A 16,579-nucleotide genomic window follows, 5' to 3' on the forward strand; every position below is an offset into this window, starting at 1 on the left:
GGGACAATATGTAAGCAGGCGATTGGACCAGGAGGGAAATAAAAGAAGTTGACTTTGGAGAGAAACGAGTTCAAGACGAGGAAGGATTTGTGGGGAGACAGCAGTGACACAGCGAGGAAGGAATTGGAGGCAGGGAGACTGGATTAATTTGAAATAAGTGTCTGGTTATTCTGGTTCATAGCAATTCTATGAAGAAGCACTGCGTTGACATACTATTGAAGTTTATGACTCTGCTTATTTGCTGAAGATGGATTTTTGGTAATGATATAGCAGCGAGAGCACTGTTTTGTATCAACACACAGAGAGAACATCAGTTGAGGTTGTTGTGTGGGTCCCGCACTCTGCCTTAAGGAATTGAGGTTTGTGCATGCTGTGCTGAGTTTCGATTATCACGTGTGAATTGAGTGTGTTGTAGTGCATTCGTGAGTGTGGGATGCTGAAGAGTTTTCGGCCGACCAGCCTATAATCCCTCGACAAAGTTGTGTTGTTCATTGGGCCAAGCCTTGCTCTGGGTAATGAAGAAAGGATGATAAGTTTACATAACCTCCATTCTCTGTCTGAATCCAGTGAAGAGCCTATTAAAGCTGTGAAGTGTACTTGCCTCTCTCTAGCCTCTGTTTGAGTTCAGCGAAGAACCTGCTGAAGCGGTGAAGTATAATTATCTCTCTTCTCTCTGTCTGAGCCCAGTGAACAGCTTGTTAAAGCTGTGAAATATGCACCTCACTTTCTCTCTGCCTGAGCCCAGTGAAGAGTCTGTTAAAGCTGTGAAGTTGAAAAATCTCATAAATAGAATTACTAGTCTAAAAGTGTTGAAGTGATTCAGTACAATTTTCTCTAAAACTTTTGAAATAAAAGGCAAAACAGAAATTGGACGAAAATATTTGGACAGTGGGGTCCAGTGGAGGCTTCTTGAGCAGAGGAGTGACTGTAGCGACTTTAAGGTTGGCAGGAACAGAGCCAGTTTGGAGACATTTATTTATAAGAGACAGCAAACCTGGCAGTTAGTGAGACTGAGGTGTGTGCTTAAATGTGGTGGCTGATAGGTGAGTGAATTAAGGACAGGTGCCAGTGATTAATACTAAGGAGATGGGGTGCGCTGTGATTGGCTGGGTGGTGAGCCTGACCGATTTGTGACATTAGTAATGTGTCTGTCTGTCATTGAAGTTATGTATTCATTGTAATGACCTTTAAAATGAGATTTCACACTGGGGAGAAATTATCATATTTTTATTAATAAATAATAAATTCATAGTATATTATTTGTAAGTTTCAAAGACACTCATAATTAATTTGTAATGTACTCCTAATACAAAAAAGGACACTTTAATATCACTAATCAAGCCTGTAAATAGTCTTTTTTTCAGCTTTTTGTTCAAAATGTTGTCTGCCTGTATATGCCTATTCATTGGAATTAGAATGATAACCAAAACATAGATGGAGTCCATCAACACCTCACATTATTACCTCTTCATTGGTCGATATTTTATTCTATAACATTACACAGTTTTGATGCTGTTTTATGTCTAAATATTATGTATATGAATATATGTTAGAATATATGTGGAAGAATCTGTTGTTTTGTTTTCTTCCCTTGATTTTTTTTTTATTTTTTTTTTTAGACCTTCTGTACAGAAGATGTGTAATAGCACCCCCTACTGTATAACATTGAAAACACGGATTCTAGGAGCACAAGTATAAGTCAAGTATACTTAAATGTAATTTTAAGTATATTTCTGAGAAGTACATAAAAGGAAACTGAAACTATAGTATCCAATTTTTTGTTGTTGTTTAAAAGAAGTATACTAATAGCACACTTGAATAAACATATTTTTCATAAGGGCAGTGGAGATCTCAAGTTGATTTCCATATGGCAGAAATGCACTGTAAAAATCAAACAGTTAGTTAATTTCATGTAATCAAACAGACGGTGATCACTATTAACTGTAAGGTTAACGGTAGGAAGGCTGAATATATATACAACTTCAATACAATTACAGAGGTGAGACCCTTGAGCAAGGCACCGAACCTCAACTTTTGCCCGGGCACTGCAGCATTGGCTACCCACTGCTCTGGGTGTGTGTCCATTTCTCACTACTTTGTGTGCACTTGGATGGGTTGAATTCAGAGCAAAAATTCTGAGTAAGGGTCACCATATTTGGCTATACATCACTTATAAAGGGCCAGTTTTACTAAACAGGGTTAATTAGTGTGAGAGAGCACAATTCTGCATCTCTGTTCATTTTTCACTGTGTAAATATTAGTTATGTATTAGTAATGTGAATTGATAATCTGAGCAAAGAATTTCCCATTCAATTGGATCTTTATAAGGGTGACCAAATATGCCATTTTCCCAAGACATGTTCTGGCCAGGATTTTTATATTACCTAAAATATCCAGGTTTTGGCTTTGGTTTCCTGTTTTCATACTTAATAAAGGTAATGATCGTTTGACCAGTAACATGCAGACATTGTATGTAATTGACTGATCTTGGTGCGTGAGAAGGTGGGATCTAAAGAGAAAAGTGATGCAAATATGTGTACATATTACTGTTCGACTTGAAGCAGCACTGAGAATAGCGATCGGTGTATGACATCAAAGTATCTTCATGTTACTTTGTCATACAACAATTGGTCTGCGCAGCACAAACAAAGCCAAAACGTCGACATTTTAGCCAATATATAAATCCGGCCAAGACGTGTCTTGGGAAAATGGCACATTTTGTCACCCTATCTTTAAACTGATGCTACAGATTGTTTTATTCAGCATGCTGAAGTGAAATGAGAAATGCTATTGGGATAGTTTTTAATACCATTTGGGCTGGTTTTGTTGCACAGATCTGAAAACCCTAATTCAGAAGTAATCTATTCTATAATAAGAACTTTCCCTTCACAATAAAGTTTTTCAACTAAAAAAAAACAAACAAAAACTAGTATTTCATCTATACCAAAGCTGGTGAGTGGATAATATTTAGGTCTATTTATTCCCTGTTTATTCCCGTTTGTTTTAAAAATTGTAAAAATGTTTCCATCTAAAGTTGTGAATTTAACCAAATAATTGGAATAATGCATCCAGTGAGTCTAATAGAACTATCACTTAGAGTAGAGTAGAGTTAGTAGAGGCCAATGCATTTAATTTGTATATATAATCATTTACTTGCGCTTCAGGGCAAACAGATGAAGCACAATAAATGCGGTCATTGCTTTTGGATGTGGATGCCTGCTGTTTGGGAATGCAGTCGCATAAGACAATTATACAGAAATACTTAGGTGAAGACTTTGTTTTAGGCATTTCAGAATGACCAAAAAAAACATATGAGATGTGTAATGACCATCTCAATCACATAAAGTCACACACAAAGAAGAATTTAACCATCAAATGCTTTTCCATCTCCCATTATTCACATTATCTTTTTTTTTGCACAAGTCAAATTTGGCATTTGTTTCGGATGTGATTCTACAAGATGCGCATAAACACAGTGGAAACAGTGAATGGAAACATAGCTACTGCCTGCTTTGACTATTCAAAATCAAAGCACATGCAAATTAATTTTTGTAACACTAGAGCAAGGATACTCAAATTGCTTAGCTCAGGGCTAGTGAATCCTAAGAGAAATTAAACCGAATTTTCATTTTGATTCAAAGCTATACAGTAACCAAGATTTACAGATAAGTTTGCTTCCATTTTAGACAAACCACAATAGGTACAGCTGCCAGTTTGTGGATATTATTAAGTTATGCACGAAACAGACAATGTATTTCTGCACTTTTACTGCACACATCTCTGTCATTTTGCGATCTCTCTCATGCTGCCACAGCTGGAACCCATTTTTACCCACTAAAACTTTAATGCTCATTCTCTCAGTTTATTACGTCAACATAGTAAGACATTTGATCACAAAACAATCAGAAGAAATAAAATAAGAATGCGGACTTTTTTTTTTTTTTTTTTTTTTTTACAAACTATTAGGCTTGTAATAGTTTTTATTTTTATTTTTTTTGCGATATTGACACTGGTGATGAGAATTTTGAATATGATATATATATATTTTTTACATAATAACCATATTAAAAAAGCAAAAATAACTATATCATGATACCATATAATGAATTACTCATATCATGATATAAGATTTTGGTCATATCGCCCACCTAACATATACCCTATAAAAGCAGCAAAGTATCGGGAATGACATATAAATCCCTCACATAACTGCAAGATTCATTTTCGCATAGAAGAAATATATATTTTGTCAAAATAGATGTTCATTAAGCAATGTAAATGCAGAATAACAGATTAAAGGTCCCATATTTTACATTTTCTGGAGTTTTATTTTAGGTTTTGATGTCCTTAATAATATACAGTTGCTGGTCCTATAATTAGAATATCATCAAAAAGTTGTTTCATTAATTCCATTCAAGTGAAAGTGAAACAAGTGAAACTTGTACATTATATTAATTAATTACACACAGTCTAATATATTTCAAATGTTTAATTCTTTTAAATTGTATGATTATAACTGACAATAAGGACAATCCCAAATTCAGTATATCAGAAAATTAGAATATAACTTAAGACCAATACAAAGAAAGGACTTTTAGAAATCTTGACCCACTGAAATTACTCTTCAAACAACCTTTTGCCTGAATGACTGCAGCAATGCGGCGTGGCATGGAGTCGATCAGTCTGTGGCACTGCTCAGGTGTTATGAGAGCCCAGGTTGCTCTGATAGTGGCCTTCAGCTCTTCTGCATTCTTGGGTCTGGCATATCACATCTTCCTCTTCACAATACCCCATAGATTTTCTATGAGGTTAAGGTCAGGCGAGTTTGCTGGCCAATTAAGAACAGAGATACCATGGTCCTTAAACCAGGCACTGGTAGCTTTGGCTCTGTGTGCAGGTGCCAAGTCCTGTTGAAAAATGAAATCTGCATCTCCATAAAATTGGTCAGCAGCAGGAAGCATGAAGTGCTCTAAAACTTCCTGGTATACAGCTGTGTTGACCTCGGACCTCAGAAAACACAGTGGACCAACACCAGCAGATGACATGGCACCCCAAACCATCACTGACTGTGGAAACTTTACACTGGACCTCAAGCAACGTGGATTGTGTGCCTCTCCTCTCTTCCTCCAGACTCTGGGACCCTGATTTACAAAGGAAATGCAAAATTTGCTTTCATCAGAGAACATAACTTTGGACCACTCAGCAGCAGTCCAGTCCTTTCTGAAGCGAGACGCTTCTGACGCTGTCTGTAGTTCAAGAGTGGCTTGACACCAGGAGTGCGACAGCTGAAACACATGTCTTGCATACGTCTGTGTGTAGTGGTTCTTGAAGCACTGACTCCAGCTGCAGTCCACTCTTTGTGAATCTCCCCCACATTTTTGAATGGGTTTTGTTTCACAATCCTCTCCAGGGTGTGTTTATCCCTATTGCTTGTACACTTTTCTTCTACCACATCTTTCCTTCTCTTTGTCTCTCTATTAATGTGCTTGGACACAGAGCTCTGTGAACTGCCAGCCTCTTTTGCAATGACCTTTTGTGTCTTGCCCTCCTTGAGCAAGGTGTCAATGGTCATCTTTTGGACAACTGTCAAGTCAGCAGTCTTCCCCATGATTGTGTAGCCTACAGAACTAGACTGAGAGACCATTTAAAGGCTTTGCAGATGTTTTGAGTTAATTAACTGATTAGAGTGTGGCACCAGGTGTCTTCAATATTGAACCTTTTCACAATATTCTAATTTTCTGAGATACTGAATTTGGGATTTTCCTTTGTTGACTGTTATAAACATCGAATTTAAAAGAAATAAACTTTTGAAATATATCAGTCTGTGTGTAATGAAGTTTCTTTCTTTCTGAAGTCAGGTATATTATTATTTATAAAAAAATGAATTGTGATAAACACATTGTGCCTATAGAGCACACTGTATTGTTGTTTGTGCCACTACCTGCACACATTGTCTAGTTAAGTTTATTCTCTAAAACACCTCAGTGCTTTTTTATGCATTTTAGACCATGTGTCTAAAATTAGGATAACGGTTACATGTGTGACTACGTTAAATTTGTTTGTCTCCTGCGTGGATCTCGTGGTGGTTCCCCATATGACTACTGTACAGTGTCTGTGCTGGAGCAAGGTTGCCACGTGGTTACAATGTGATTCGCAATTTCACTATCCTTTCTAAACTGGCTTCTAATTGTTTCATTATGTAAGTGACATGATACAGTTTTACCTGAATAATAATACATTGTTATATTTGATTCATCCTAAACTCGTCTGAAATCATTATGACTAGTAAACTGTGAGGAGGGTTTTGTTACCGCAAATCTATGGCTAGGATAGGTCAAACTGAAGGCTCGAGAATGATAGGAGCAGTAGGCACAAGCAGTAGGCGGTCGGCAAAACATCTATTAATCTACCTACATCCTCTGACTAACATCAGACTGGCAAGTTTGTGATAATAAGATTCGCGTGAAGCTAGCGTGAGACTTAAAAGAGACATTAGGTCCCCAGTGAATGGATAATTGAAAGTATAGTGAATCCAGAATAATCAAATATCAAAATTGATACATAATCAACCTGTGATCAGTTTTTAAATAGAAACATTGTCTAAATTCAGTGATCACTTAAAACTGGATTCAGATATATCACAGAGCTACAATAAATGTATACTAAATTCTGATAAATTCAGAATCCCAAGTAAAAGACAGAGTACGCATCAAACCTTCGACCAGGCCACTGGATTCTGCTATTTAGGCCGGCGGATGGATCCTTACAATACAATGAAAAATTAGATTCCAGCATATATGTCTACCCCCCCCCCCCCATATATATATATATATAAAATACCAACTGTATTGAAGGGTTCTAGAAACTATTTACTCATTAAACATACCAATGCATAGTTTTTCAATTATAAAACAATAGACAGAAACGCAGGCATCATATAAGTGATTTATTTGAGCACTAGAAAAATACAATAAGAACAATTTGAGTAAGAAAATAAGAAAAATAAAAAATTTTATTTAACTATGTCTGCCAATTACAGTACATCCCGAGATTGCTAGAAATGCAGCATTTACAACAAATTCTGTTCATTGTTCATCTAGTCAATCACGTTTTGACATGCTGATGGCCAGTTATAGAGATGGTAATAATACAAATGCGCCATAAAGGGAATAATCACACTCTATTTCATATAGACGGCATTCACATTGATAGCAGTGATTACAAAGTAATAGTGAGCTGATTTGAGCTGATTTGCACGCAAACAGATGGTAATCATGCAGGTACAGTCACATTCAACATAAAACACACTCTCACATATATGAAAAATGTTGAAAAATAAAACGAAATAAAGAAAAAGATGATTGCTAAGTTACGCCTCCATCTGATTACAGGCGCGTCACGAGCCTGCACGAGAGAGCGCCAGAATTCAAATACACTATCTTACGCTTATCTTCTACTTTATTTAGTGGATCATTTTATTTTGTTTGTGACACTGCATCCTACAAAATCATGCCGTGTATTTACTACCAAGACGCAGTTTTTGAGCGTGAGTTATTCCAGAACGGACGCAAACAGTTCTGTCGCTGAAGAAGTGGACCCTTACCTTTCTAAACCGGGATTTACAGCTGTGGATGTATTTATGACTCGTTATTATGACGGATCAGGTATGTACTGTGTTTTGATTCTTCATGTTTGTATGTGTACTGCTTACACAAATGTAGCAAATACATACTTTATAAGCTTTCCATTGAAAAACAAGAATCTGTCGCCGATGCTTGAGGATTAGATCTTTATAATGATACATAGTTTGTCAAGATTACATTTGTCCCGTTTCATTTAATCTATTCGTAAACATTGACGTGCAAAAAAGAAAAAAGAGCGTGTTCAGAATGCCAGTGTCCAGGTGGAGGTTAAGAGGCACTCAGAAATCATCTTTTAGAAAGCGTGCACATATAGTGAAATGAGTTCTCTTTCACTGCTGATTGTTTTAATGGCTTCAAATATCTTTTTTTAAACCACACTGCTTAAAATACTTGCAAACAACAGGTTTTCATGACCATACAGCACAGCAGTGTCACTTGAGCGTGTAACCGGGATAGAGATGATAGTACAAAATCTCTTCCGCTTTAATTGTGTCTACTGGTACCGTATATGGTTCATGTGTGTGTGCAGTTTGGACGTCACGTCACTTTCACTTTTTTTTTTACACTTTCAGAATGTTTAATTGCAATTAAATGATCAGTTATTGTAGTGTTAAAAAATAGGCCTACAACAAAGACTGTTTGGAAAAAATCACTACTAAAGATGTGGACATTTTCAGAAACATCTGACCTTTTCTGCACATTCATTTACTAAATCAGCTAAAATAAGTAAGAGTACTGAAAGTAATAATGTTCAAATATTTTAGAAAGGCAAGTACGTTGGGTGATGTTACTCTGATTCTTCTTCTGGAAGACATTTCCATCTGGTTGGATTTTCCATGAAAGTTTTGCATCTTTTGTCATCCCCATCTCCTGAAGTATCTTCCCCATCTGAAGAATACAAACTGTCTAATATTACTTGTTACTCTTGGTAAGGTTTTCCATTATTAATACGTTTTTGGTATAATGTATGTGTTCTTAAATGAAGTCACCTGCAGCAGAATCTCTGTCTTTACTGAAGGATCATTTAAATTTTGACTTGATTTGACCTCCAGCCTCACTGTATTTATCTTCTTCACTGTGAGACACACATACAGTATGAAGAATTGCAAATGATTATAGCAGAGTATACTGTAATGGTTTGCATTTGCATTTTGAGTGTCTTAGTGCACTGATTGTCAGCAGTGTTGAGCGTAACGCAAGTTATGTAATTAGATTACTTTAATGTAGTAATGTAAACTAGTACAGTAGTGCATTACTTTTTTAATTTACAAGAAAATATTTTTTTTTCAAGTAACTCTCTCCTGTCCCCATGTTAAGAGAAATCAAGAGTAAGATGTTACTACAGTTCCAGAATAAATTTGTACATGCATTAATTCATCTCACTCAGAAATAAATATAAAAAAAATAAAATAAATAAAAAAAATATAAAAAAAATATTCAGTATTCCTCAAAAATAAAGGAAAACACTGAAATACAACTCAGAATATGACGCAAAAGTAAGACAATTAGTTTTTTTAGCGAGTAACGCAATATTGCAATGCATTATTACCCATTGTGGTGTAGTTATGATATGTTTCAGCAGGAAATAACTGGTCAAACCCCCATTTTATACCATTTTAGAGCAAAAACTACAAAGCAACCTGCAATACGGTGCAAAAATCTAAGTTACAAAACCTTAAAATTCCAAATGTTAAAAGAGGAACGGTACAAGCTGAGGTAAATAACCTGTTTATTTAGAGTAAACATTTGCCATTTTGAACTTATTCTAAATCCTACTTTAATCTCCTTAAAGGGCATTGGTCATCAAAAAAATTAAAACTGATGTCATTTACATACCCTCATATTGCTTCAAACCTGTATGACTCTATTTCTTTTGGCAGAATATAAAAGAAGATATTCTGGATATGTTGGTAAGCAAACAGTTTCTGTTTCCACTGACTTTCATATTATGAACAAAAAAGCTGAATTAAAGTCAATGTAAACAGAAACTGTTTGGTTACCAGCATTCTTCAAAATATATTCTATATCTTCCACAGAAAGAAAAAGAAAGCCATACCGATTTGGTAAAGACCTGAGGGTGAATTGTTTGGTACTGTAGATATAAGCTAATGGATTCCTTAGGCTTGGCTTATATTGAAAATTGGGCTGTTTGGTACACAGCTGCAATGTTTTTGAAATGTAAAAACACACCTGAGTAGCAGACAGAAGCATATTTAAGTGGACACTCCAAATCATTCCACTCTCCAGGGAGAAATGCTCCCACACAGAACTGTTTGCCACCATAATTGTTTGGCTGTCCTCCATTCCACAATCTGAATGTGGATTTGCTCTGATCGGACCAGACCCAGGGAGCATTCCCACTCGTTCGATAGAGACCGATCCATATTCCTTGTGTAAAACCATTTGGTACAGTTTTCAAAAGCTCATCATAATCTGTCTGGTCATCGGCGGTGGCGAGATCGGTGTAATGCTCTCTGCAGTACGCCTGAGCCTCTGTCCAGTTCATGTAGTCAGGAATAAAGTAAAACACATAAGAGTTCACACAGGAGCTTAGAGCTGCAGAGAGACATGAACACATTTAAATGACAAGTAAATACATTTGCAAAATCAAGAAGTCGAATAAGACTAAAGCAACGTTATATTTTAATCAAAGTCACCTAGGATGAAAAGGATTACAAATGTAACAATAGAGATCACCATGCTTCCCCCAGATGACATTTAAGAATTTAATTTTTTTCTTTCTTCTCTCTTTAAAATACATAAAATACATATACACTAATTAAAACATATTGTTCCATTTGGTTGAAATAGTTAAATCACTTTTATGGCGGATTTTTATTTTTTACAGAAAAATGATTAATATTTTTTTAAATAGAATTTACATAATCAGGTGATTCACATAAAATTAATGAAAATATTCATGCAAAATACTCAAAACAATAAAACAAAGGAAATTAAAAATGTTTAAAATAATCTAAAATGTATTTAAAATGAATTAAAACAGTTAAGTATAAAAAGAGATTGTACAGAAAATACATTGCAATCGGTTCGGAAATCGCACAGTGCTCATTCACTAAATGCAGGCTAAATGCATTGCCTATTATGAACAAACCAAACTGTAAAAATCTTCAAAATATAAATAAAACTGATAATGCCTAACCCTGGTAATCTAACATTCTCTTTAAGCGATGGAAACACAAACATTAAATTGAATGTGTTCCATTGTTCTTCTAATGACAATAAAATACAGCTGTAGCTCTAAAAGTGTTATGCTCTAAAAGTCTTTTTCTTTTGCAAAACCAGTGTAACTCACCTAATAACAGAGCCAAGATCAAATCCATCATCATGTCAAAACACATGTGCACAAACTGCTTTAAGAGTCTGTGCTTGATAGTGACACATCATTGCTGACACACATTTTGCCTGGAAAATAACATTCAAAAGACAAAAGCAGAGATTTCCATTTCCACCTGAATAAACATCCCTGCTGTGGTGTCACTGGAATTATCTTACAAATACTGATTTGCATTATGCCCTGCAAGTCAATTTTGAATTACAGATGAGCAACTGAGGGACTAGTCAAAGCAGGCAGTGAATCAGAGGATATAGGACTTTAGAAACAGAATCTAAACAAGTGGCTTGTTTGTCCAATCACCGAATTCAATCTACACAGAAAGTTGATTCTTCTTAAAGTGACAAAATATTGAGTAAGCTGTGGCCTCCCAGCAAACTATAAGGTTAAGAGATTAATTACCATTGTTCTCATTCTTCGGATGAGATGTTGAACCGAGGTCCTGACTCTCTGTGGTCACAAAAATTCCAGTGTGACCTTGGCATCCTGGCTAAATTCGCCCATTGGCCTCTGACCATCATGGCCTCCTAACAATCCCCATATCCGCTGATCGGCTTCATCACTCTATCTCCTCTCCACCAGTAAGCTGGTGTGTGGTGGGCGTTCTGGCGCAATATGGCTGCCGTCACATCATCCAGGTAGATGCTGCACAAGAAACATGTTTCTTTTTCTGGCATCCCTTGGCAGTCAGGTGCATTAGCCCATCAGCCTCTCAGCTCTTAATAGCTGCTTTTCCACTGTTGGGTCAGTGCGAGTGAGTGCTTTAAATGGGCCAGGCAAGGCTAATAGCCTTGGATCTGTAGCACCAAGGCCAAAATAGAACTGCGTTTTCACCGTCGGGCAAGAAGCTCCGCTGCGCTTCACTAAAACCCGCCCTTTACACGCCTCTCAGGAACAACGTCATGGAACCACATCATTTCACCAACAAAAAGAGTTAAAAAAAAAAAACAAAGTTATCAGAAAAATAATAATAAATAATTCACTGGGAGCTAGCCCGATCACAAAATGATCACAATAAAAGCGTCCGTTTGTTTGCAAGCTTTGTTAATTATTTTTTTATCCAGAAACATTGGTGTTTTACTATAATGATACATTGATAATAATGAATACATTGATCAGGATTTTGAATATGTTACACAGAAATATATAAAATATATATATAAAAAGTTATTTTTCTTTTTTTCTTCTTTTGTTCTTGATGAACAAACATCATGTCACGATCATCAGCTGGAGTGCCCATGAACTCCAATAGAGGGGACTCCACTCAGGACTCTGGCATTTTGCATTTCCATTCCCAACTCCATTTCCCATAATCCCGTGCTTAGGGCTAATAACCACCAGGTGTTCCCCATTACCACTCCCCTATATAAACTTAAGTTTGGACTCTCCTATAGTGCGAAATCTTCTTTAGTACTGTCTGGCATTTCCGAGTGGTTTCCCTGTGTTTGTTCCTTCTGTGTCGATCTTGGATTGTTTATACCGACTGTGATCCTCTACATACTTGATGCTGTGCTCTGATTACTGCCTGTCTGGCCATTCTCTTTCTTAAACCACTGCATATGGATCCGACCGTCTTTGACTCCTTGTTACAGAAGACTTCGCCATGCCTGGATCCAACAGCCTGGTATCCTCTCCTATCCGAAATATCTGTTCCCACCCCTATGCCAGTGTTTCAGGTATCCAGCACAACCATGGATCCAGTAGACCAGCTATTACGTCTACATCAAGGAGGCCTATCTGTTGAGGAGTATGTTCACCAGTTCTGCGAGTTGTCTTATCAAGTACCATTTCATGATGAAGTTTTGTTTAAGGATTTGTTCCGTTTGGACTCAGTGAATCAATTAAATCAATGTAACCTGGAGGGGAATTTATCTGTAGTTTAAGACTATGCTCTCTTGTTATGTGGTTCTCCTTTCACTGTGGGTGAGGCAGAGGTCTTTAAAGCCCCAAAGTCTCTTCACAAGAAAGCTGCCAGCCTGGAGGTTGTTAAAAAATGGCCGCCGCTCCTGAGACTCATCCTGTCATGGCTGCCAGCCCAGCGCCACTGTACAAGATGGCCGCCAGCCCAGCGCCACTGTACAAGATGGCCGCCAGCCCAGCGCCACTGTACAAGATGGCCGCCAGCCCAGCGCGACTGTACAAGATGGCCGCCAGCCCAGCACGACTGTACAAGATGGCCGCCAGCCCAGCGCGACTGTACAAGATGGCCGCCAGACCTGCGCCACTGTACAAGATGGCCGCCAGCCCAGATCCACTGCACAAGAGGGTAGCCCCCGTTGATCTTCCAGAATCAAGGTCCAGTCAAGTCACCGCTAACCATCCAGAGTCAGGTCAAGTCACCATTAACACCCATGAGTCAAGTAAGAACACAGTTAAACTTCATGAGTCAAGTCAATTCACAGTTGATCTTAGAAAGAAAGAAAGAAAGAAAGAAACAAACAAACAAACCAATCTTTAATGTGATTTGTGTCTTTAATCAGAGTCCGGTCCTGGAGAGCTGCAGCCCTGCAGAGTTAAGCTCCAACCCTAATTAAGAGGGCTTTTACACTGGGCTTGTTTGCTGTGGTCCGAGCCCGAGTGCGATTGTTCCCAGTGCCGCCCACAGTGTTGGTCTGCTTTCACACTCAACTCACGCAACGTGACTGAGCATAGTTGTATTTATTTTATTTATTTTGTTATTTTGGTGCTATTATGCACAGCATAATTCATTTTAATTATTAAATTTTTATTAATTTAATTTTGACTTTTAGGAGTGTGTGTTATCAACCCCGGCTCTCTCGTGTGTTGAGGAAACAATGATATTGACAGTGTTACACATGTGCGGGATACTTTACTTCCTGAACAAGTGCGCACCCGAGTACGTGTTGCGAACATTCACGCGAACCGCGCCACAGTTCGGGAGAAACCGAACTCCGACCACCTTCTCCAGGTAGTCTCGGGTTCAGTACCCCAGTGCGCACCAGGGTCCGATGACAGCGTTTACATTAACTAAAATGCCAGTGTGAAAGCCCCCTCAAACACACCTGCATGTATATTTCTAGTAACCCTTCAGACCTTGATTAGCTTGTTCAGGTGTATTTAAATCAGGCTGCGGCTTTCCAGGACTGAAGTTCGCCACCCTCGATACAGTGCATTGTGGGGCACTGATTTAAATGAAAATAATTTTGACTCAAATGTGTGTTGAAGTTGTGAAATCAGCAACACGGTAATACTTTAACAAAGTTTTTCTTATAACATTCAAAATGTTTAACACTTTAATAACAAATGGCTAAAACAGTGTTTCTCAACCCTAGCCCTGAGCACTCCAGATCATTGCACATTTTGTGTGTCTCCCTAATCAATTAGCAGTTGGGGGTTCAGTGCCTTGCTCAAGGACACCTCAGCCATGGTATTAAGGGTGGAGAGAGCGCTGTACATTCACTCCCCCCACCTACAATCCCTGCCGGTATGAAACTCAAAGTCACAACATTTTGGGTTACGAGTCCAACTCTCTAACCATTAGGCCAATACAATATAAATATAAAGTATATTATAAATATAACAATATAAAGGGGTCATATGATGTTGCTAAAAATAACATTTTGTGTATTTGGTGTAAAGCAATGTGTTTGTGTTATAAGTAGTGCTGTCAACGTTAACGCGTTAACGCATGCAATTAATTTTTGTCTGGTTTAACGTGTCAAAATATTTAACGCAATTAACGCAGCATCCGTATTTTCTGCCATCCGTTGGCTAGCTTTACATTATATGATCACGCTCTTATTCATTTAAATGCTTTTAATCATTTCAAGCGCAGCAAGACAAAAGAGAATGTGCTGTCTGTGAATGCCCTTATGTGACACATACACACGTACACACACACACACACACACACACACACACACACACACAATGCATAGACAGGGCGCCAGAATCCAGTTCTCTTAAGCGCTTGAACTAACAATAAACATCAAAGTGCCAGTTTTGTCGATTATCCTCATAGGAGCGATCTTAAATGATTTATATAAAGTCTAAAATGAACAAAAAGAGTTGTGAGAGAATGAGGCGAGATCCATAGACAGTATATAAACGGTGAGATCCGCGTGTCTGTCTGCTCTTAAAGGGACAGCAGCCAATAAAGCTTCCTGTCAGTAAAGTTAAAGAACAAAGGGAACAGAGAAAATGACTCGCTGCTCTTGACTAAATAACTTTTGTAGCTTTAATAAGGATTAACTATTTAATTTATAGTTTATGCAGTGCAGACTGCATATAACTTTGATAACTTTATTAAATTTCTGTATATTTCCTAACTGTTAAGACAGGAAGGGCAGGAGTAAACATGACATTTATTATGGGTTTATGTTAGCATTGTTTTAAGTTTACTTAAATTAAAAACTGTTATATTTTTGAAGCCTAATAATAAATGTAAAAAAAAAAAAAAATCAGTAGCTGTATTAATATCAGTAATACTGGCCTTCATTCATAAAAAGATGAAATTTAAACAAGTATTTAAATTTAACTGTGAAATTATTACATTAAAAAATATATTAAAAACGTACAAAAACATTTCTTTTTTATTGCGATTAATTGCGATTAATCACAGAAAAAATGTGTGATTAATCTAGTTAAAGTTTTTAATCGATTGACAGCACTAGTTATAAGTAAAAAAAAACACATTATTTTGCATAGAATGTACATTATTGTTTCTCCTTTATGCTCCACCTTTCTGAAACGCATTGATTTTTAGAAAGCTCTTTGTTCTGAAAAAGCGAGGTGTGCTCTGATTGGCCAGCTATCTAGTGCTCTGTGATTGGCCGTATGCCTCAAGCAGGGCTTGAAAACGAAAAAAAAAAAAAAATCAATCGGTTCACATCGAGCAGAATCTATATTTTAACCTTTCTGTTCCCGTGTTCCTCTGATATTATTACCATTCCGAAACCGGTACGGGTGGAAGAAATACCGGTTAATAACATTATTTTTTATAAACAATATTCTTTGCCTATAATTTGCCTAATAATAATGTAATGCGTATCATTTGTATATGCAGCCTTTACAGTTTTTACCGTACCATACCATACGATGGCGTTTGTTTTCTCTTAGTTCATGTCTCTTAGTTCATTTCTCTTGGTTCATGTCAAATTAATTTTGATAAATAAGTCGCACCAGACTATAAATCGCAGGACCAGCCAAACTATGAAAAAAAGTGAGACTTATAGTCCGGAAAATATGGTAATAACATTTCAAGAATAATGTCGAAATTACAAGAATAAAGTCGTAATAGGCCTACTTCGAGAATAAAGTGGAAATATTAATGAGAATAAAGTCGAAATGTTTCGATAATACATTTTTACATATTTGGATTTTTCACAAAGAAAACAGTTTAATTTAATGAATTGTTTCACATAAATACAGTGATCTGATCATTAAAGAGCTTGAAAAACACATTGTAAGACACATAATTTGTGTTTCGCTATAAGACTGATTTTGAAAGTTGAGACATTAAAAGTAGCTCTATCAAAAACACTCATCTTTTTGCTAATATTGAATTGAAATAATATTTCTAATCATACTGTCCCTGTGTTTATGACACATGGTATAATTTCTG

This window comes from Carassius carassius, chromosome 3 (genome assembly GCF_963082965.1).
Source record: "Carassius carassius chromosome 3, fCarCar2.1, whole genome shotgun sequence".
Classification (NCBI taxonomy): Eukaryota; Metazoa; Chordata; class Actinopteri; order Cypriniformes; family Cyprinidae; genus Carassius; species Carassius carassius.